At 37.6% G+C, this 23,417-nt stretch overlaps 1 long non-coding RNA gene across 1 annotated transcript in view; it reads right to left on the reverse strand.

Moving 5' to 3' along the window:
* LOC103879691 overlaps positions 1-22,661 on the reverse strand; it is a 34,615-nt gene extending 11,954 nt beyond the window's left edge. Inside the window, exons 1-3 of the long non-coding RNA XR_640434.4 lie at positions 17,182-22,661; positions 13,843-13,960; positions 7,476-7,570 (exon numbers count right to left, since the gene is read on the reverse strand). This is a non-coding gene — a long non-coding RNA (uncharacterized LOC103879691). The remainder of the gene's footprint in view (positions 1-7,475; positions 7,571-13,842; positions 13,961-17,181) is intronic.
* Between the last annotated feature and the right edge of the window lie 756 nt (positions 22,662-23,417).

Genomic DNA, 23,417 nt, shown 5'->3' on the forward strand with positions numbered 1-23,417 from the left:
AGCTACTCGGGAGGCTGAGGCAGGAGAATGGCGTGAACCCGGGAGGCGGAGCTTGCAGTGAGCTGAGATCCGGCCACTGCACTCCAGCCTGGGCGGCAGAGAGAGACTCCGTCTCAAAAAAAAAAAAAAAAAAAAAAAAAAAAACAGTGAGAGAAATTTTGCCTAACTGGCCCCTTCTTGTTTCTAACCTCACAAGCTAATTGCCTTTGTTAACTTTTAAACTAAGATAATAACAGTCCCTTCTCCAAACTAAGGTATTCTTTGCTCTGGGACCAAAATTGCCTTTGTGAAACTAATGAAAGACCACAAGTTTAGGATTATGGCAAGGATCTGAATTTGGCTAAAGTTTAGGCACAGTTAAATAATAACCAGCTATTGTTTCCTAACTTGCCTTTGTATAATCCCTTACTTATTAAGAGTCTTATAGCGAGAGGTCAACATTTGTAAATTCCCCAATCGCTCCTATAGATGTCATCATTATTGTCAAAATCTAAGATTGGTCTTTAAGATATTTTTCAGACATTTGCATTTGGGTGGACTAGCTGATATCAGCAGGACCTGTGGCTCATACTAAGAAGCTGACTACTGATCCTAAGATTTTCACCCAGAAATTAGCTCAGTGAATGAAGGCAGTTTGGAAACTTCTGTGATTTCATTCCCAACCAATCAGTAGCACCCAGTCTCTGGCACCCTACCCACCAAATTATCCTTAAAATAAACCTTAGGCAGCCCAAGCATGGTGGCTCATTCCTGTAATCCCAGCACTTTGAGACACCAAGGTGGGTGGATCACCTGAGGTCATGAGTTCAATACCAGTCTGACAAACATGGCAAAACCCCGACTCTACTAAAAATACAAAAATTGGCCAGGTGTGGTGGTGGGCACCTGTGATCCCAACTACTCAGAAGGCTGAGGCAAGAGAATTGCTTGAACCCAGGAGACGGATGTTGCAGTGAGCCAAGATTTCACCATTGCACTCCACCCTGGCTGACAGAGCAAGACTCCATCTCAAAAAGAAAAAAAAAAAACCCTCAGGCTCTGAGCTTTTATGTAGGTGGCTTTGAGAAATGTTTCCCATCCTTTCATTTAGCTGCCTTGCAATAATTAATATCTTTCTCTACTGCAACACTGCTGTCTCAGTGTATTGGCTTTTTTCATGCAGGGTGCAAAAAAAACCAAACAACAACAACAACAACAACAAATTGGGTTATAGCAATATAATAAATTTCCAAAATATTAGCAGCTTAAAAATTCAAATATGTTATCTTAGTTTTGATATCTTATGTGGATCACATGAGAAAAAATTAAGTTGTCATTAAGGCTGCATTTTATTCTAAAGTTTTAGGGAATAATGCCTTCTCTTGCCTTTTCTAGAAGCGGCCCATATTCCTTTGGACATGGCTTCTCCCTCCATCTTTAAATTTAGTAACATTGAATCTCTTTGGCCATTGTCTTATAGTCACGTCTCAAACTGACTCACTTTTTCTGCTTCTGTCTTCCACTTTTAAGAAGTCTTGTGATTGCATTGGATTCACCTGGATAGTCCAGGATAAGATTAGTATTTTAAAGTCAGCTGATTAGCAACCTTAATTCCATCTGTGATCATAAATCTCATTTAGCCAACCTATTTCCAGTTTGGGGGGATTAAGAATGGACATCTTAGGAGCTATTATCCCCCCTGCCACAGACAGTAATTATTTTTTATTAATAATTTTGATTTTTTCCTTTATTTCTTTGGTAAGAAGTAATGCCTTAAAAATGTAAGAATCTTGAGAGTGTTCTCAGGAAAACATGCCTGAAAAGAATAGCAACATGTGCTAATGCCTTCCCACAAGGTGAATAATTTACTTGATTCCACCTTGTTTTAATGTAAAGTGTCACAATCTCTCAGATGAATTTTAAAAGTAACAAATAGGGTGAAAAAGAGAAGCATAACTGTTGAAAGGAATAGCTACCATATGGTATTGAGGAAGAGACATGACTACCAAGCCTTTGCTATGGCAGATATTACAATATCTGACATAAAGGTAAAATGGGAAATAATTTGAAATACACATAGCAATTCCTGCATATCCTTTCAATGAAATGAGGGGAATAGTGTAGCAAACTTTTCAAGGTTGTCAGTATTTATAGGGGTCTGCCACTTTCATCATCTTTGACTAATCTTATAATTCTGCAAATTGCCGGGCGTGGTGGCTCAAGCCTGTAATCCCAGCACTTTGGGAGGCCGAGACGGGCGGATCACAAGGTCAGGAGATCAAGACCATCCTGGCTAACATGGTGAAACCCCGTCTCTACTAAAAAATACAAAAAAAAACTAGCCGGGCGAGGTGGCGGGCACCTGTAGTCCCAGCTACTCAGGAGGCTGAGGCAGGAGAATGGTGTAAACCCGGGAGGCGGAGCTTGCAGTGAGCCGAGATTCAACCACTGCACTCCAGCCTGGGTGACAGAGCGAGACTCCATCTCAAAAAAAAAAAAAAAAAAAAAATTCTGCAAATTGTACAGAACTGATAGCAATGCAAATAATTTTTTTCCAAGGGAAACACACCTGATTTTCAATTCTGTCAAAGAAAACCTGGTCTGGATAATAAAATGGTCAAAACATTTTATTCAGAAACAATTACAATAGAGGAAAGAGACTTCAGCATAGAACTGGCCACAATTGCTAATACATCATGGACAAAGATTTTTAGCCAAGAAGTAGGGTAGAGGTCAGTGGATAACAATATTACTAAGAGGAAATGCTAAAGGTAAGGTGGGATTCTGGCTAACCAGATTTGACAGAATTCTTGTTGAAGACTGGCTAGAATGACCAGATATCAAGGGTCTGAGGTTCTCTCTAAACTTACTTTGAATTCTTGTTAAAACTGGGTGATACAGGCCCAACAATAAAAGCCTAGTCGAGAAGAGAAATTAGAAGGCCCCAACTAAAGGTTAGTCAAGGAGTCTTTGTTACTTCCAACAAAAAAGACAATAAGCAGTCTTACATTTATTTTAAAATTTGTTTAATATGCCTGATTATCTATATATAATTATTCTTCAGATGTTCTTTAACTTAGTTTTAACACTTTAGGGACAAAGAGAAATTCCCTTTGAAAGTTTTAGTATGCTGAAATCAACTGACATTAGATAGATTAACAGGAGAAAAGGCATACAAATGGATTAATGTGGATAGGCATAGGAGCCATACAAAATATGAAACTCAAAAGAAGGACCAGATGGCTGAAGCTTAAATAGCCCCCTTTTCATAGAGGCGGGGAAGATGGGGGTATGTAGGCCAATTTTAGAGCGAGTATATAATTTTTAGGACAGTTTGATGGGTCCAAGGGGCATACAATAGTTTGTAAATGATTGTCTTTAGAAACTGAATGAGGCCAAAAATTTATGGGAAGATGAAGGATAAAACTGCATTGCAAACAAAAGTTGTCTTTATAATTCAGATAAGTTCTCTTAGGTAATTTTTCTGAGTTGCCATCAGAAGAATATATAAAAAGTCTGTCTGGTTGTGGTGACAACTTTAATCTCCTCTTTTCTGGTAGTTAATCTTTCTTGGCAATTTATTTAATTTATTTATTTTATTTTTTTGAGATGGAGTCTTGCTCTGCCGCCAGGCTGGAGTACAGTGGTGAGATCATGGCTCACTGCAAGCTCCAACTCCCAGGTTCAAGCAATTCTCCTGCATCAGTCTCTCGAGTAGCTGGGATTACAGGCACACACCACCACACCCAGCTAATTTTTTTGTATTTTCAGTAGAGACAGGGTTTCACCATGTTGGCTAGGATGGTCTCGATCTCCTCACCTCATGATCTGCCCACCTCAGCCTCCCAAAGTGCTGGGATTATAGGCGTGAGCTACCGGGGCCGGCCTCTTTCCTAGTAATTTAATAAGATTCCTGGGAAGGAGGTTTAAGACAATTCCATTTCCTTTGAAAGAAGTCTCCTCAGTTAGATAAAATTCTAGAGACAGCCCCCTTTTTCCCTTGGAGGCAGGAAGCAACATGAGAAGTTTAGAAAATTCTTGGCTCTGAGGCAGCTTCTAATGACTTCCAATTTATATTAATTAAAAGTGCTCAGCTTGCTAAGTAACATACTCCACTGTATACTTTTTTTCATGCATTAGAAAATCTTTTAAATCTGTCTTAAAAACTATAACACCTTACATTGATACAAGGTTGAATGAAGTGATTTACTCACTTTTCGTTAAGACAGTACACATTTTTTAACTTTTAAGGTACACATTTCCCAGAATATTCTCAAGAGTCTTATATTTTTCTGAACCCCAACAACACCATGACTGATACTTTCATTAATTAATTTACTAAAACATTTTATGGACATTTTATGTTTATATGAGAGTCATGTTGCACTCAGGACACACCACCCTGAAATATGACTGTAGGAGACCAGAATATGTCACCCTAAAATATACTTGTTTGGCATATTTTAAGCTGGTTATTCTAAGAAACTGCAGACATAGGAGTAGTTCTGAAAAGCTATTTGTAAAAGAAATTTACTTCTATAAAGAAAATCTACATTGCTAAAGTATCTGTCTTAAAAAGAAGGCTGCTCCAAAACATTTATTACCTGAGAGACTTTATCTACAAAACAAGTTAACCGTTATTCACCATACAGTTTCTCCCTTCACCTTCCCATAACTTGCATGGTCACCAACCCTCAGAAGCTCCGAGCCCTCCTGTTTGCTGTAGCTCAGGATGCTACATAAGCTTCAATCATCTGACCCCTCCTCAACTCTCATATTTTGTGAGAATTTAATGTGTGCCTAGGTACATAATTAAATATAATTTTTTTCCTGTGAATATGTCTCATGACAATTGAATTCATAGTGCATCCAAGGAACCAAGGAGGGTGGAAGGAAGCCATTTTTTGCTCCACTACAGTTGTGATTTTACTTTTTTGAAAATTGATTTTTAACATAGATAAAGGATTGCAAGTAAGGTTTGCATTTGGCCTGTTTTCCCTACTGTATAATAGAGAAATATACTTACTGTATAATAAATATGGATTTTGCTATCCATCATTTTTCAAGACTGACTAATTACTGATAAACATTTTTAGTTTTCATTGCAATTAGCTACAGAGTTCCCTGAGTGATTTTCAATAAACAATTTGGTGATGATGTAACTAATAAGTTTGTTACCCAATACACACAGCAAGTTAATACATAGAGATGGGGGTTGCAGCAGAGAAAGAGGTTTAATCATAGAGTCACTGAAGGAGGAGATGGGAGAAAATCTCAAATCCATCTCCCAGAGGAATTTAGGCATAGGATTTTAATGGTTTTGGAGTTGGCCTAAGTGTGGAGGTCATTGGTTGAAGAGTGCAGGATGAAGTCATGGGACAGGGAAATGAAAAAACTGTATTTTCATGCTGATCCTCTTCCTCTGTGGGGATATTCAAACTGGTTGCTGAATTTGGGGTCTGAAGAAAATCATAAGTGATCTGTGAATAAAAGTCTTATAATTCCAGTGTCAGAGATTATTTCTATGGGAGCATTGGGAGTGCAAAACAATTCTTAAACAGTTTTATAATCCTAGTGTCCGAAATACTATCTATAGAAGCAATGGAAATACAAATGATCAACATCTACTGCTATGTGACCATTAGCAACAAGGAAGGGGACTGCTTAATACTTAATTATAACTATATTTCTGTCCAGAAGCTAGCATGCATTTCTTGTCAACCATGTGGTTTTGCGTGTGAACTTCAAAGTGACGTGATTATTTTTAGAGAGATGGACAATAAACTTAAACCAAGAACTTTTTCTCAAAAAAAAAAATATCTAGAATGGAAGATCCTAGATATTTAGACATTGGAGGAATGCCCACAGAAAGAGGAAAGTCAATCTAGAAAGAAATAGAAAATAAAAATAGAACACTAAAAAATTTTTTAAAACTTTGATATACAACTCTGCATAAGTCCAGAAGTTTCATCTCTAACATGGGGTATGGAAGAAAGAAAGGGAAGAAGAGAATCAAAGTTGATGATAACAGTGAAGATATTTGAGAAGCTGACTGGTTTTGTTACAGGAAAGGATTCCTGATCCAGATCCCAAGAGAGGGTTCTTGGATCTTGCAGAAGAAAGAATTTAGGGTGAGTTTGTAAAGTGAAAGCAAGTTTATTAGGAAAGTAAAAGAATGGCTACTCCATAGGCAGAGCAGTCCCGAGGGCTGCTGGTTCCCCATTTTTCATATAGGGTAACTTCCTGATGTTGCCATGGCATTTGTAAACTGTCATGGTGCTGGTGGGAGTTTAGCAGTGAGGATGACCAGAGGTCACTCTTGTGGCCCTCTTCGCTTTGGTGGGTTTTAGCTGGCTTCACTACTGCAACCTGTTTTATCAGCAAGGTCTTATGACCTGTATCTTGTGCCAACCTCCTATCTCATCCTGTGACTTAGAATGTCTTAACCCTCTGGGAATACAGCCCAGTAGATCTCAGCCTCATTTTACCCAGCTCCTATTTAAGATGGAGTTGCATTGATTCAAATGCCTCTGACAGTTTTTCTCTTTTCTTAAAACTGTATTTTAAGAGGATTGTTGAGATTTTGCTTAGTATTGTGTGTGTGTGTGTATTTGTGTGTGTTTTCAACTCAGATAATAGTAACATTAATATTTTCTTTAGGTTGTTCCGCCCCAAGCATGGTTCAATGGAAGGCAATTGGAAGACACACAGAGTGAGGATCCCTTAGGTTGCCTGCAAGCAACTTAACCAAGTGGGAGCCAATGCTACTGTTCCCCTTATTCTTTTTAGTTTTTCTTTTTCAAGCCTGTTTCGGATTGTAGAACCTTGAATTGAAAAGTCAGCATTAGCAATTCAAATTCTAAACTGAGCTTTTAAATGCTAAATACTTGTGGATATCATTTGAGAAGACTGGCAAGTTAAACAATGTAGATTTTTTATATATACAGCAAAGTGACTTTGCAGATATTACTCAGTTAAGATCCAAGCCATGATATTCATCTTGTGCATATGCATACAATCCAGAACCAGCAAAGTATTTTGTAAATTCAGCATTTAGTTATCTCTTACCCATTAAGAGGAAGAAAAGAAAACATTTCCCCCCAACACTTTTATTCTTGCCTGAAGCTAAGCAAGGAGAAAGAGAAAAGGTTTTTAGAATTACAAATAGAACCTTTAAATTGTAGAAATTTGCTAATTTCATTTATGAAAGCACTGCCTAACTTCTGCTTTCTCTCTCAGCTGTTATTCAAATCTCTGTCTCTAGCCAAAGAGAGACAATAATCCTACCAGGAATTTAGTGAGTTTTCTTTTGGAGATCAGACATAAATGCTGCATATTTGAATATGCAAATTTAATAGAACAGATTGCCAAGAAATGAAAAATGGTTATATGTTTAGCCTTAGGAAGTTAGCCTGGCTTAATAGAGCTGACAATGAGTTAAGGAGTGCCCACTTGCAAAACTCATATAGGGAAGAAAGTGCATATAATTTGCTTACCTAACAGGAAGGCACTGAAAAGTGAGTTAGATTGTGGAGACCTAGATTCTCCCCAGATTTGCAGTGGCATTCTTTTAAAAGGCCTTAATTTCCTCCTGTGTAAAATAAAGAGGTTTTCTTATGTAATCTAGATTATTTATAACTTGAAAATTCAAAGACGTATTTCTAGCATATCTAATTATTTCACATCTATAGGGAAGGTATCTCATGCCATGGCTGAGCGTGTATGAGTCTCATTGTTTTGCACTTTGTGTAAAAATGTAAAAAGCATTCACCCCCATTCCCTATAGTTATCATTTGTATGTTCTATTTCAATCTGGTGTAGTTTCCCTTTTAAAGAAGACCCAATAAGTTTAACTAACAAAGGGAAGCTCTCATCAAGTAATACATAATTTTAGTCTCCCAAGCATTTGCTATTTGGTTGTTAACTAATCAAGGCTTTTTCTATGTTTTTCCTTCTTCCTTTTTTTTTTCTTTTTGTTTCTTTTTTTTTATTTGATAAGCCTCAGCCAGCTAGTATTTGGAGGTTTGAGAAATTGAAAATTAGTTGCTCCTTTGAATTTACAGTAATCATTTGGGCAGATTGTCAATATCAATTTCCAGCCTACATGACTCTTCTATACCACTCTGGGAATTAGGTCAAAACTGTCCTTGGATAAAAAATTGGACAAAATAACCCAAAGTGGGAAAAAAATCAGTTCAAGGTGAAGTGGAGGAAAAAAATAAATTATCAGTGCCCAGTTTGAAGATCTAGAAATATCCTTATATCTTGATAACATGTTATATATCCTGACTCCCAGGGTATAATTCCAGCCCTGTTTAACTAAAGAGCAGATTTTTGGGTTATACGCCATTTCTCTAGTTTTGTCATTTCATATTAAATATTGTTAGAGGTCACATGCAGACTTGCCATTCAGAAATGATTTTTAATTTTATTCTTTTTTTTGTTTGTTTTGAGAGAGGGTCTTGCTCTGTCACCTAGGTTATTATTAAATGGCATGATCATAGCTTACTGTAGCCTCGAATCCTGGGCACAAGTGGTCCTCCTGCTCCAGCCTCCCAAAGTGCTGGGATTACAAGTGCAAGCCATTGCACCCAGTTACCAATTGCTTTAAAATATATCTATATCTATATCTATCTATCTATCTATCTATCTATCTATCTATCTATCTATCTATCTATAGCAATAGGCTGAGCACAGTGGCTCATGCCTATAATCCCAGTACATTGAGAGACCAAGGTGGGAGGATTGCTATTTTGAGCATAGGAGATTGAGGCTTCAGTGAGCTGTTATCATGCCACTGCACTGTAGTCTGGGCAACAAAGCAAGGCTCTATCTTAAAAAATGAATAAACATAAACATAAAACAATAGTTGTTGTAGTCAACATTTATTGAATGCTTATAAGCCAGGCACTGTTCTAAACACTTTATGTACATGAAGGTGTTCAAACTATGTCACCCCAAAATACGCTACTCTAGCATACAGATTATTTTGAGCTGAAGGCAATTAAGAAAAAGCAGAAACAGGATGAGCTTTCTGCCCACCTTTGTCTACCTGAAAACAGAACATAAATTTCATTCCCCTTATGGAGGTGATTTTCCCCCTCAATTTGCCATACCCCTTCAGGAAGATGATAAACAATCTTATCACCAGACATGAGATGGCCTGTGATGGACCTGAACAAAAAAACCCTACTAAGATAACTCTTATATTCCATTAGTTTCCCCTATGTATTTACCTTTCTACAGTTTTCCACCTCTAAAAGCGTAATTTTTTTCCTTTGTCTTTTCACTTTTCAACAAATTTACTGTCCCTTTTTTAAGATGCTACACAAGCCCAAGCTCTAACCATCTCTCTGAGTTACTCATCCCTGAGTTTCTCCCATGTGCATGTGTGCTGCTAATGTTAATAAACTTCTGTTGGTTTTTCTGCTGTTAATCTGTCTTTTATCAGCTTAATTTGCAGGGCCTCAGAGAAACTAGGAAAATAGAGGGCAAAGATTTTTCTTCCAACATGGATGAACATATTTAATTAAAATAGTAATCTTAGGTGAAGTATTCTTTGTCCAAAATGCTTGGATACAGAAAAGTTTCAGAATGTGAATATTTTTCAGATTTTGGAATATTTGCGTGTACATAATACTATCTTGGGGATGGGAACAACATCTAAAACAAAATTCATTTATGTTTTATATATACCTTATACACATAGTCTGAAGTTAATTTATAGAATATTTAAAATAATTTTGTACATCAAATTTTGACTGTGTTTAGATTGTAATTGATCACATGGGGTCAGGTGCAAAATTTTCCACTTGTAGAATTATGTGAGTACTCAAAAAGTTTCATGTTTTGAAGCATTTCATATTTTGGATTTTTGTATTAGGAATTCTTGACATGTGCTGTTATCCCAATTTTACATATAGAACTGTAGCCCAGAAACATCAAGTAAGTTGCCCAAGGTCACATAGATGGAAAGTTATGAACCTGTGATTTGAATCCAGACACTCTGAAACCACCTTTACAGAAATTATGACAATGAGAGAAATCCGACATAGTTGACTCCATCTTGTTTCTTACCTCACAAGCTAATTGTCTTTGTTACCTTTAAAGCAAAGATGATAAAAATCCTTCCATAAATTAACTTCTTTGCTTGGGGATTGAAATAGCCTCTGTAAGACTAATAAAAGACCACAAGGTTGAGATTATGGGAGGGACCTGAGTTTTGCTAAAATGTAAGTTAAATGACCCACCGTCATTGTTCCCTAGCTTGCTTTTCTATAATCCCTTACTGTTCAAAAGTCATGTAGTCAGAAGTCATAGCATGTATAGCTTCCCCAATTGCGTCTATAGATGTCGGTATTGTCAAAACCTAAGATTTGACTTTGACATATTTTATTTTTATTTTTATTTTTATTTATTTATTTATTTATTTATTTATTTATTTATTATTCTTATACTTTAAGTTCTAGGGTACATGTGCATAACGTGCAGGTTTGTTACATATGTATACTTGTGCCATGTTGGTGTGCTGCACCCATCAACTCGTCAGCACCCATCAGCTCGTCATTTACATCAGGTATAACTCCCAATGCAATCCCTCCCCCCCCCACTCCCCATGATAGGCCCCATTTTTCAGACTTCTGCATTCTGGCAACCAACTGATATCACCAGAAACCATGGCTCTTACCAAGGAGCTGACTCAACTGGTGACCCCCAACTTAGAACCTGAATCAGTGCATGAAGATAGTTTGAACACTCCAGTGATTTCATCCCCAACCAATCAGTAGTACCCATTGCTTAGACCTCTGCCTTCCAAAATATCCTAAAAACCCTGGGCCCTGAACGCTCAGAGAGGTAGATTTGAGAAATGTCTCCCATCCTTCTGCTTGGCTGGCCCTGAAATTTTTAAACTCTTTCTTTCCAACAAAACCTCATATTCTCAGTGTATTGGCTTTTCTGTGCAGCGAGGAAAACGAGCCCATCAGGCTGCTACAACTCTGACCACAGAGCTAAGTTTTTAAACTTCATTTTGCTGCCTCTCATGATATTAAAAACTGGAGGTCATTCTATGTAAAATATAAACATCTATTAAAAATAATGCCTTAAGAAAATTTAAATAGGGGGCAAAAACATATAAATTTTATCTAGGTGGAGGAAAATATTTAGTAAGTTGGTTAATTTCTCCAAACAACACATTTTCTCTGAGTGAAAATTTGCTGCAAGAAATGGTTATATTGAGAATAACAAGTAAATTGATTATTAATATTTCCAATATGTAAGTATAAAATTTGGGGGGCAAAGTAGAATGTTTTATAAAGCAAAATAATTTATTTTTATACAAATTTATCTTCTCCATATATGACAAATTCTTATTTTTTCTTTCCAAATACATATGTCCCATTTTGAATGTCACTTTTATTTTGACTTGAAAATGTTATCTTTATTGCTGTCAATAATGTTAATTTTCTGTGAGTTTAATGTTATGACTGGTAACACACTAGTGATCTTCAAGAACACAAAAGGTTCTGGGAACAGTAGTTCATGCCTGAATCCCAGCAATTTTGAAGACTGAGACAGGAGGTTTGCTTGACCCAGGAGTTAAAGACCAGCTTGAGCAACATAGGAGCACTCCCCACCTCCCCAACCACCTCTACAAATAATTTTAAAAATTAGCCAGGCATGGTAGGGCATGACTGTGGTCCCAGCTACTCAGGAAACTGAGGTGGGAGAATTTCTTGAGCCCAGGAGGTAAAGACAGTGAGACATGTTCACCCCACTGCACTCTAGCCTGATTGATAGAGCATGACAAAACAAACAAACAAAAAAAAGGAACACAAAAGGTGCTTTTACAGAATAGGCAGACCAGGTACTTTCTAACTCTACTGAACAGAAGCTATCAGGAGCAACTAGAAGTTATGAGAAACTTAGAGTGGGCTTTGAGACAGTCTGAGAGAGCATTGTATCTTATATCAAAGCAATATGAGTTTTAAAACATGGAAATTGGCTGGGCACAGTGACTCACACCTGTAATTGATAGTGACAAGAAGCAGCCAAATGCTTAGGCAGATAGGGGAGGGTCCCTCGTGAAACTCCACTTTCAAGTCAAAAAAGACAGCCTGAAGGCTGAAAGACCTGACTGCTGGTCCCAGATGAAACCCATGACCCAGAGTGAGAACTTCTGTTCCTATTTGCTCACACTTTCCTGATTAAGTCTTTCTGAATATTCCCTTTTAACCAATTGAATATTGCCTTTTCCAATACTGTCTATGGACTGCCCCTCCCCTGTTCTGAGCCCATAAAAGCCCTGCACTCAGCCACATTGAGGAGACTTTTCTGCCTTCGCATCCCCTCTCCATTGAAAGCTGTATTCATCACTCAATAAAACTCCTGACCTTGCTCACTCTTCATTTGTCAGTGTATCCTCATTCTTCTTGGGCACAGGGCAAGACTTCAGGAACCAGTGTGCAGGCAAGACTTGGCCTGGGTGGGCTGAGTAGGCAGGCCATCTCCTGCAGCAGATAGCATGGCTGAGTCAGGCTCAGGCAGGGCTTTTCTAGTCAGAGGTCTCCAGCTTTCAAAGTGACTGAGAAACAAACCTGTCATAATCTCACACTTTGGGAGTCTGAGGCAGGAGAATTGCTTAAGCCCGGGAGTTTGAGATCAACTTAGGCAACATGGCAAGACCTCATCTCTACAAAACTAAAAAAGTTAGCTGGGCATGGCAGCATTGCCTGTAGTCCCAGCAACTTGGGAGGTTGAGGTGGGAGGTTCATTTGATTCTGGGTGGATGAGACTGCAGTGAGTCATGTTCATGCCACTGCACTCCAGCCCGGGTGACAGAGCAAAACCCTGTCTCAAAAAATAAAAAAATAATAAAAATTGTATATATATGGAAATGGGATTACAGGGAAGGCTTTATATTCAGCTGGTTGCCTCTCTCAGAAACCAGACAGGTTTGAATAGAAGGGGAAACATTGTGGAGAACATTTTGTCTCCTCTAGTTTTTTGGTCTCTTTGAGCAAAACGATGTTTGCAACCTGCTCTCCCATCCTTGAAATGGATTACAGTTCATCTCAGTCAGTGAAACTGATCAGAGTAGAGTAAGTACATATATTTACTGAGGTAACAAAATAAAGGCTAATCTTCTCTTTCTATCCCCCCACCTGGCATTTAGACAGTGCTTTCTTTTGCTGGAACTTGTAGGAGACCAGAACATGCCATCCCAACTATGCCTTTTTGGGATATAGATTATTTTGAACTGATTATTTTCAGAAACAGCAGACACAGGAGAAGCTCTGAAAACAGCATGAATAACACTTTGTAAAATAAGTTTACATTCATAAAATAAAATTTCATTTGTAATACTGTCTTTCTCTCTACCAGAAAGATAAGAATGACTATAATTCGAAAGAGGCTTATCAATGGAAAAAGCAGCACTTAAGTGTGCCTAACAAAACTTATTCTTATGTGCCATACTTTTCCTGGTCACCTGCCCTTACCCGGCCTCCCCACACACTTTCTCTTTGTTTTTAGGTGAAGATTATATACATATATCTATATGTATATGTAGATATGTGCGTGTATATATGTATGTATATACACGCACATATATACACACACATATATACACACACTATTTATATATACACATATACATATGATATAAATGTAAACAAGCTTCTCTTTGTTTTTCTCATGTTAATATGTCTTTTTCTTATACATGCCCTAGCTGAGTACCTAGAAGGGAAGCAGAAGAGATTTTTTTCTTCTCTACAAACTTTAAATCACCCATAACCAAAAATAACAACAAAAAAGTCTTAATCAGCTATTATAAAAATGAATTTCCTAAAATGAAATACTTACCCAAATATTGAAACTGGATTTCTCGTGTAAAAGTCTATGAATATTTAACAGAAACCCTCAGTTCTTATGTATTCACGTATATTTCCATATACAATTTGGTCGGCTAGGTTCTGCGGCACTGAGAAGAAAAATACCTAATTAGCAGTCGTCTAAATTGAAGAAAAAAATGTAAAAAGAAATATAAATAATTCTATGATTGTATTGCCTTTGAAGAACAAATTGAAAGAGCTTTTAAAATAGTAAAGTAAGTTATAAATATGCTGCTCTAAAATACTTCCTTGTGGCTTAACTTAGCACTGCAGGAAAGCAAAGTATATTTACCTGCATTATGAGTGTTGTATTTTATAGTGTGTTTGCTTTTTCTCATTTTGGGCAAGTTTTTGCTGCCCCTGTGAAATCTTGAATATCCAAGGCACTGGAAATATATCAGATTAACACTCAAACACAAGGATACAAAAGAAGCACAATCAATAAAACCTTCCTAATACCAGACCTATCAAAGTACTGAGATCTATTCAATGAATAATATGAATGTAAAAACCAGTGTTCCTTCTTCTTGACTGATTTCATATTTGTGTTTCCTCCATAGTCCTTCTATGGACTTGTCCTTAGATTTTTCTTGATGCTGCGAAATACCTTTGTGATTAGACCTCAGCTTAATTATCTCTCTCTCAACCTTCTGTCCTCCCCTAGGGCTACATTCTTCTCTAACCCTCCCTCCGCCCTAAGTTACTTCTTCTATTTTAAGAGATTTTAAAATGGTACAAAAAACTAAACAGATTGGAACACATTGACAACCATTCAAAAAACTTGGAGCCCAAACTAAGAGGAATTATTGAATGATCTGGCAGAATGGGTAAAGAAAAAAAAATGTCTGATAGACCTCGCGCTGTGTGTCTGACTAAAGCATCCATGCTGCAGGGTAATCACTCTCCAGTTCGGGAGAGAGGTAAAATATTTCTACCAGACAGTTCTTAACATACTTGAAGATCAATTTTAAGTCATTTTGAGTTTTAAGCCATTGAACACAGACAGAATTCCTCTTTCGAAAGTGAGACAGATAACATTTGAGCACAACAGAGTGAATGATGATGTTGGTAGTGCTGGTGGGTTCTTCTGCCACACCTTCTCCATTACTCCTACCTGGTATGCTTTCTGGACTTTCTATAATATTGAGAATAATTCATGGTGGAAAGTCTTAAACTCCACAATAGTTATCAATAAGAAGCGGAAAGTTAATAAACATTGTACTTGAGTAGAATCAAGGAAAGCAGGCCATCAGGGACAGTGCCCCACAGCTCAGACAAGGACGGCCAGGACTCCTGGGAATGGATGGTTGGGAATGTGGGTCCAGTTCTTTCCACAGTCACTGCCGCTAGGAAGTGCCAACTCCAAGTGACTCAGCCTTTTCCAATAACTCACATCACTAAAACAATATCCATTCATTAAGATTTATTTAAAATGGATCGTGAGCTAATATAGAACTTATTGAACCTATATTTTGTTGTAGTGGTTTTTTTTTCTTTTGTTTTTTTTTTAACCTTTTGAACCCAAAATACCCGAGATGAGTCTCAATCAATTTAGAATGTTTATTTTGTCAGTGTTAAGGACATGCCCGTGACAAGCCTCAGGAGGTTCTGATGACATGTGCCCAAGTTTGGCGGGGTACAGTTTGCTTTTATACATTTTAGGGAGACATAATACATCAATCAATACATGTAAGATTTACATATTTACATTGGGTTGATCTAGAAGGGCAGGACAACTCAAAGCATGGGGAAGCCTTCCAAGAGTAACAGACTTCATAGAGAATAGATTGTACATATTTCTCATTAGACTTTAGGTCTATATTGATGTTAACGCTGGAGGAGTATAATGAGGCAAGTTCGACCCTGTCTTCTATCATGGCCCAAACCAGGTTTACTCTGGAATACCCTTGGCTGAGAGAAGGGGTTTATTTAGATGGTAGGGGGACCCTTAGAATTTTATCTTTGGTTTACAACCTCTTTAAAATTTTACTGAGGGTGTGTATAGTATTGGACTCAGAAGCCGGTACCCCAGAATATGGTACTTTGTCTTATTGATACAAAGGAGTCTCAAAGTCTCTGCCTTTCCCACTCTTACTCACAGTCTCTCCCAATGCACAGGATAAAGTTGAAGCTCCTTTATCTGCCTATTCAGACCCACCAAAAGGAACAATTGTTTTTTCTTTCCCTACCTGTAATACCAAGAATATAACCACACCTGAATAGATTCTTTCACAAGATAATGTACTAGTTACTCTCTCCTGATCCATTTATTCTCCCTAGTAATCCCCTTAACAGAATTCCCTTCTTTCCTCTCCCATAACCAGTTTTGTCAAAATGGAATATAAGCTTCTAAACCCCTTTGAGGGCAGGGATGGTCAGTCTGTGGTTCTCCTTGTGTACACATTAATAAATTTTTATGCTTTTTCTTGAATTAATCTACCTTTTGTGAGTACATTTGTAAACAAACCTTCAGAAGGCAAAAGGGAAGTTTTCCCTTTGCCCCTGTAATGGTTACATTTTGATATTTTCACATTGTCCTCTCACCAATAATGGGTGTTAACTTCCAGACTTTCAATCTTTTATGACCACCTATAATCCAAATCATAGGATTATATTTTTTAAAAAGACCAATAATTGTGTTTTTAACAATGAGACAATAGGCTTTAAGAGCTCAATTTTAAAAGTCGAAAACACCAAATGTAAGGTGGTATTATTGTGCAGGCATTCGTAAACACCAGAGTAGTCTTCCAATGCCAGAAGTTTCTGTTATTGAACTTTCTGAATATTGAGATTATTCAACTAGGGAAGTATTTGTCATATGGAATGAAACCCTTATAAACCAACCCAAGTTAATACAAAGTTTTAAGGGCATAGGGGAAGCTTATGCACATGCAAAAGCAGCAAATGAAAGATAGCTGGACCACATAAGTAATGACACTAGAAAAATCAAATGTACGAGTATTTAAGCAGGAAAAGATATCCTTTATTTTGATCTTTGCTGAACAACTTCCTCCCACCCCAAACCATAAAAGATTTTCCTTAAATATCCAGTTTTGTTGCTATTATTTCATTATAATTTGTTCTTTGTACACTAGGGGAAACTATCTGTAGAAATTATAGGAACCATTTTTCAGTATTGGATACCAAAATGCTAACATGGCAGGAAAGAAGCCTTCATAAGTACTAAGATGATAGAAGTGTTGTCTGACTATTAATGCTCCAGGACCAAACTAGACCCCCAAAAGATGATTAAGGCAGTGATCAGGCAAACTCAAGAAAGTCAGATCTACTTGGAAATTTTACCACTCACCTCTAATAGCCTTCCTGTGATTCAAACGCTTCATGCAGTAGAGTGGTCTGCATCCCTTCTCAACTGTGGGGTTATGCCCGGATGTCTCTTCCTTTCTCTTTTTCCTTTCTGCTTCCTTGTTCTTTATTTTTTCAGGCTTCAGGGGAAGTGGTAGAAAATGTAAAAAAGACAAACATTATATGAGTATTATGACCTCTGATCCTTAGTTTTCAATTTATTCTGCTCTAGCATTTAGATTAAACTTTCTGCTACACTAAGCAACAATTTTAAATACATATTGAATATGATAAAATTCTAAGATATCAGGAACCCAGGCTTCTCCCCAGCCTTTAATTGGGCTATTTGGAATTCTACTGCATGGCTGTGCTATTGCCTGCGTACCTCTGAAATCCATCTTTTTCTATTTATTTATGGCTTCTCTGTCACCCTATAAGCTTCCCCTGGTTTTAGTCCAAATTGGTACCTTTTTTACTCTCTGTAATTCTAGCAGTATGCAAACTTTCTGTTTGAGCTTGGACTATCATATGATAAGAGTCTATTACTTCACTTTCTCAAGGTAAAATCTGAATGGTACTTTCTGGGTATCTTTGTTCAGTTGGCTGTGACCTACATGTGTCTTTGGGTGGTGGACATTGGGATGGAGACAGTTAAGTAGTTTTCACCCACTTAGTTGGAGTTATGGGAGAAAGCAAATTATTTGAGACATTTTTAGTCATGAAAGTAACTCCACTGTCTATCATAAGGGTCATCTAAATCCATATTCCCTTCACCCTACTACATATTTGCCAAATGGTCATCTAGCCTCTATTTGAATACTTCCATGATGGGAAGTTCATTATCTTTAAAGTAGCTTATTGCACTTGAGAATACTACAAATTATTCAAAACTTCAGTTAAGCTGAAATCTACTTACTTGTAAATTTGATCTATATATCCTACTTATGCCCTCTGGGGCAGTAAAATCTCATTATATCTTAAAATGACAGGATTTCACATATTTGAAAAAGCTATATTTCCCCTAAGCCTTTCCTCTCTAAACTAAATATTCTAATCATTTTTCTTTTAGACAAAAGAAAAAAATACAGGTGGATCTACATTTCATATACTAGGGATATTGAGGGAAAATCATGTATAATTCAATTTTTAAAATTTTTTTCATAAGTACAAAGAGTTACTGTGTGAAGCACAGAGTCTCAGTGCATTTGATGGCAGAGGACCTGAGAGCAAATCCTAGAACCGTCATGTGAAGGCATGCCATTTGAATGCTTTGGTCCATTTCAGAATTGAGGAAGTAGAGACACAGCATGGTTAAATAACTTGTTCAAGGACACTAAGTACTAAGACAAAGTCCAGGCTCCTTAAAATGTCCAAAAGGGCTTTCTGTGCGTGTGTTTTTTGAGACGGGGTCTCAGTTTGCCACCCAGGCTGTAATCTCAGCAACAATGTATTTCTCTGAGATCTTATAATAGACTAAGTTGTTTCCTGTTGCTGAGCCATCACACGTGATGTTTCCTTTTTGTGGAATATTTGTCCTCCAAATCCTCACTTAAATAACTTCTACTCATACCTCAGGTCCCCATATCATCTCTATCAGGGTGTCTTCTTTGAGTGTCTAACCAAGGTAGGTTCCTCTTGTATGTGCTTTCATTGCATCCCATAGTTTCCTTATTGAATCACATATCCATCTCTTACTTGTTTATGTTAGCATGATACTGGATTAATTTTATTGGATATAATCTTTCTGTTGTCTCCACTATACTTTAAACTTTCAGGGCTAGTCTTTATCTTCTTTGTACACCAAGAACACAGTGTTTAACATACCCGAAAAACCATATATCATGTGCATATGTGTGTGCACATCTCTGTTAGACAGGACTTTGATTCCTAAAGAGAATTACATGTGCAATTAGTCCACATTGCAAGATAAATGTGACAGTTATAACATAATAAATAAGCTTAGCTATATTATGTCAACATGTGCTTTAGATAATTGGGGAGTGTACATTTGTGAAAAGCAAAAATAGTACTTCATTTGTTCAAGATTCCTTAATTTTTAACTTTACTTCTCTTTGTGTAATTTAAGCATATTCTGACCAGTCATCCTTACAGTAATATTTCCAGAGCACAGGATGAATGGCTCATAGGTCCTACTTTAATTATGACTGTTACCTTTATGGCCCTGAGCTATCGGTCCTCCAGCTGAAATGTAAACGTAACTGAGTAGTTCTCTTTTCATGTGTGCCCCTGCTTTACTGTCCTCTAGTGAAGGTCTAGTCACACAGGAAGCCCCTCTCTTTATTAAACTGCCAAAGGCAGTATTAAAGAGTTCATGAGGTATTTTAATTTCTCATTTCTGAACATTCTACCTAAGGGAGAAAGAATGAGTATAAAAGTTTCCCTCCAGGCACCTTCCCTAGAGGAATAAACTGCCAATACTTCTCCAAATTAAACATGACCCAATGTCTGAAGGGTTTCAATGCCATTTCCTGGAAACCACCTGGGCTCCTACTTGAAGATGATCATTCTTAGAAAGTTTTGTCACATTCGTAAGAGGAACCGATGACAAATTATATGACTAATTTGGTTTTCTTGGAATGTAAAATTATATCATAGTCTGCTAATATTTTTTTCTCAATAAGATGCAGACAAAAATTCATGAAATAATCTAGATAGAGCAAACAATACTGCCAGGCTAACTCTAGGAAAGTAAATTTGCATATCTGAGAAAGAGTGTATATACAGATCATAGATAAGTCCATCTTAATAACTGACCCCTTAATGACTGGATCCACATTCCTAGCCAGCAAATACTACAGTTCAATAGCTTTATACTGTCTCAGAGCCCCAAAGACACAGGTAGGGCAGGCCGGGTAGGGTTGGCTCTCACTGCCTTGATATTGTCTGCTCCAGCAGCTATTACTTCCTCCCTCAGCTGCCATGCCTTTGAGGTAACCTTAGCACTGATTCTCTGACTGCATCTGACACTCCAACACAACCAGGCACACCCATTTCCTCTGCTACCATCATCCTTGCCTTCTCACTCCTGGATAAATCTTCTGTTTTGCCTTTTGGTCAGTTTCCCCTTGTTATTTGCTCCTCTGAGCTGTTAACATAGCAGTACTGATCTTGCAATCACCTAATGGGTTCTTCCTGCCTGCAGCACAGACAAAATCAATTCACTGAGACCACAGCATTGCAGTATAGAAAGAGTTTAGTTGACGTGAGGCTGGCCCTTGTGAAAGAACTAGAGTTATCACTCAAATGAGCCTACCCAGAGGCTTGAAGGTTAGTATCTACCGACAATTTGCTGGGAAGGAAGTTAGGGAATGGGTGCAGCTGATTGTTTGGGGATGATAATAGGGGTGTGGAAACAGTCCTCATGAGCCAGGTTTTCCTCTGGGTGGGGCCACAGAACCAGAGTAATGAGTCACAAATACCAGTGGGGTTAATCTGAAAAACATTTCAAAAATCTATCTTAGTTTCTACAGTAGTGATGTTATCTATAGGAGCAATTGTGGAAGTCACAAATCTTGTGACCTCTGGCCACATGACTCCTGAGCAGTAAGGGATTATAGAACAACACCTAAATTTTAGTAGAGTTCAGGTCTCTGATAATCCTATTGTGACCTTTCATTTGTCTTAGAAAGGCACTTTTCAGTCCCTGAGCAAGGACAGGATTAGTTTTAGGGAGAGACTATTATCACCCTTGCTTTCAAATTAAACTATAAACTAAAGTCCTCCCAAAGTTAGGTTGGCTTATACCCAGGATTGACCAAGGACAGGGTTGGAGGTCAGAAACAAGATAAAGTCAACTATGTCATGTTTATTTTCCTATCATAATTTTGCAAAGATTGTTTCAATCTCCTCTTAGCATCCATGGCATTTTGTGGCATCAACTGTCTATTACTTTCGCCTAAAGAGCCAACACTACCTTTTTGCATATATGGCATTCACTTCTCATTTCCTCTTATGAGAGAACGCCTCACCTTTCTCACACATTGCTTTGTTACCAGTTTCACCTTTGTTAAGTCACTTTGTCAATTTATCTCTGTTTTTTCTTTTTTTTCTTTCCCAATGTATTTGGGTGACTGGCATTGGCAAATACAACTCCAAAGTTCCACTGGGAATGACTGCCCTCCCAAACCTAAAACCTTTGGATAAGTCTGGTCCACCAGGCTTTTTTCACTTGTGACTTTGGGTTTTTCTCTTGATCTGTTGTGTTGTTGTTGTTGTTGTTGCTGTTTGCATTTTGTTTTCCCTTTCAAGGACAACTTGGCTTCTAGTGATTCTCTCTTATCTCCCAAATATGTCCACATCATGTCTGAACAGTTACAGATGTTCATTCCTAGGGTCTCTTGGGCCCCAAGGAAATCAGCAGATAAGAATTTTTCCCATGGAATTTTTAAAACACATTCATGCATACACAACAGTTTGGACTTCATCTTTCCAAATACCTATGATAGCATATCTATCCTATCCTTGTATCCAGGAAAATTATCCTTGAAGAAAAAACTCAGAGGTAGAGAACAGAACCTTATTCTTTTCCAAGTCCCTTTATACTTTGCTCTTCTTAACTATTTTCATCCTAAGCCTTTCTGGGACACTCTTAGATGTGAGAATTCCTACAGCCAAGAGTTGACCTTGTAAATCCCCCTCCCCCTGCTTTGTTCTTTATCAAATAATCACCTGCATCACACATTTATACTGACCACTGGATAAGTGGTGAAGGTTTATTGTACATGAGGGACTTCCAATTCTGCAGAAACCACACATTTGGCTCATATTTCAGTGGTTTGAGAGACTGGCATCCCCTCCAATTAGCAACTTCTGAATTTCCCTTTTGTGCTGCATTCCAGATCCTGAATACTGGAATTCTTTGTGGCTTTCTGTAAATGAAAAGAAACTAATAGTACAAGTAGGAAAATAAGAATCTGAAGCCACCACAAGCTCATCCCATTTCTCCTGGCACATACCTGTTATGAAAATTATAATTCTAATTGAAAATAGTAAGTAATAAATATTTTAATAAGTAGAAGTGAATGATTGTTACTTTGTTTTTGAACAAAATCATAACAACAATTTAAGCCCACATGATCTGGAGGTGGAAAATTTGGTGGAAAATAAAGGTTTGAGATTTATATTTTAGGAGTTGGGCTTAATCCTGAGGAAGGAAAGAGTCTTATTTTATTTTATTTTTTTTTCTGGGAAGCAGACGAACTTAAAACTAACGTATTAAACCAACTTATTAGCTTATTTGAGGTTTAATTTGTTAAATTAAGTTTAGCCTAAAGTTGCCTCTTTACATATTTTAAGTTTGGTCTAAAAGTTTCTCCATACATAAAGAACTACAACCTAACTGGAAATATAATCAGACCATAACCTTGTTAATATGGTTTGGCTATGGCCCCTGCCAAATCTCATCTTGAATTCTCATCTTGAAATCTCATCTTGAAGGACCTGGTGGAAGGTAATTGAATCGTAGGGGTGGGTCTTTCCCATGCTTTTCTCATGATAGTGATGATAGTGAATAAGTCTCATGAGATCTGATGGTTTTAAACACAGGAGTTGCCCTGCACAAGTTCTCTCTCTTTGCCTACTGTCATCCATGTAAGATGTGACTTGCTTCCCCTTGCCTTCTACCATGATTGTGAGGCTTCCCCAGCCATGTGGAACTGTTAGTCCAATTAAACCTCTTTCTTTTGTAAATTGCCCAATCTCAAGTATGTCTTTATCAGCAGCTTGAAAACGGACTAATACAGGAAATTGGTACTGGGAGTAGGGCACTCCTGAAAAGATACCCAAAAATAGGGAAGCAAGTTTGGAACTGGGTAACAGGCAGAGGTTGAAACAGTTTGGAGGGCTCAGAAGAAGATAGGAAAATATCAGAAAGCTTGGAACTTCCTAGAGACTTGTTGAATGGCTTTGATCAAAATGCTGACAATGATATGGACAATAAAATGCAGGCTGAGGTGGTCTCATTGGGAGATGAGGAACTTGTTGGGAACTGGAGCAAAGGTGACTCTTGTTATGTTTTACCAAAGATACTGGTGGCATTTTGCCCCTGCCTTAAGGATTTGTGGAACTTTGAACCTGAGATAAATGCTTTAGGGTGTATGGTGGAAGAAATTTCTAAGCACCAAAGCATTCAAGATGTGATTTGGGTGCTGTTAAAGGCATTCTGTTTTACAAGGGAAGCAAAGCATAAAAGTTTGGAAAGTTTGCAGTGTGGCTATGCAA

This window comes from Papio anubis, chromosome 19 (assembly GCF_008728515.1).
Source record: "Papio anubis isolate 15944 chromosome 19, Panubis1.0, whole genome shotgun sequence".
Lineage (NCBI taxonomy): Eukaryota > Metazoa > Chordata > Mammalia > Primates > Cercopithecidae > Papio > Papio anubis.